The following is a 1,209-nucleotide window of genomic DNA, read 5'->3' as shown; positions in this document are numbered from 1 at the left end:
TGGGCGACGCCGTGGCAAGGCATGCGGGCCGAGGCCGTGGCATGGCACGCGGGCCGAGGCCGTGGCATTGCATGTTGGGCAACGCCGTAGCAAGGCCTGCGGGCCGAGGCCGTGGCATGGCATGGCATGTTGGGCGACGCCGTGGCAAGACATGCGGGCCGTGGCATGGCATGGCATGCGGGCCGAGGCCGTGGCTCGACATGTTGGCCAAGGCTAAGGCATGGCACGCCGGGCAACGCGGTGGCATGGCATGCTGGGCAACGCGGTGGCAAGGCATGCGGGCCGAGGCCGTGGCATGGCATGCGGGCGGAGGCTGTGGCATGGCATGCGGGCCGTGGCCGTGGCATGGCATGTTGGGCGACGCCGTCGCAAGGCATGCGGGCCGAGGCCGTGGCATGGCATGTTTGGCAACGCCGTGGCAAGACATGCGGGCCGTGGCATGGCATGGCATGCGGGCCGAGTCCGTGGCATGGCATGTTGGGCAACGCCGTGGCAAGGCATGCGGGCCGAGGCCGTGGCACGGCATGCGGGCCGAGGCCGTGGCATGGCATGTTGGGCGACGCCGTAGCAAGGCATGCGGGCCGAGGCCGTGGCCGTGGCATGGCATGCGGGCCGTGGCCGTGGCATGGCATGTTGGGCAACGCCGTGGCAAGGCATGCGGGCCGAGGCCGTGGCATGGCATGATGGCCGAGGCCGTGGCATGTCATGCGGGCCGAGGCCGTGGCATGGCATGCGGGCCGAGGCCGTGGCATGGCATGCGGGCCGAGGCCGTGGCATGGCATGTTGGGCGACGCCGTAGCAAGGCATGCGGTCCGAGGCCGTGGCATGTCATGCGGGCCGAGGCCGTGGCATGGCTTGTTGGGCGACGCCGTAGCAAGGCATGCGGGCCGAGGCCGTGGCATGTCATGCTGGCCAAGGCCAAGGCACGGCATGGCATGGCATGCGGGCCGAGGCCGTGGCATGGCATGTTGGGCAACGCCGTGGCAAGGCATGCGGGCCGAGGCCGTGGCATGGCATGATGGCCGAGGCCGTGGCATGCCATGCTGGCCAAGGCTAAGGCATGGCATGCCGGGCAACGCGGTGGCATGGCATGCTGGGCAACGCCGTGGCAGGGCATGCGGGCCGACGCCGTGGCATGGCATGTTGGGCAACGCCTTGGCAAGACATGCGGGCCGAGGCCGTGGCATGGCATGGCATGTTGGGCAACGC

This window comes from Camellia sinensis, chromosome 6 (assembly GCF_055761805.1).
Source record: "Camellia sinensis isolate YWXY chromosome 6, ASM5576180v1, whole genome shotgun sequence".
In the NCBI taxonomy this organism is placed as follows: domain Eukaryota; kingdom Viridiplantae; phylum Streptophyta; class Magnoliopsida; order Ericales; family Theaceae; genus Camellia; species Camellia sinensis.
This window is presented reverse-complemented; position numbering follows the sequence as displayed.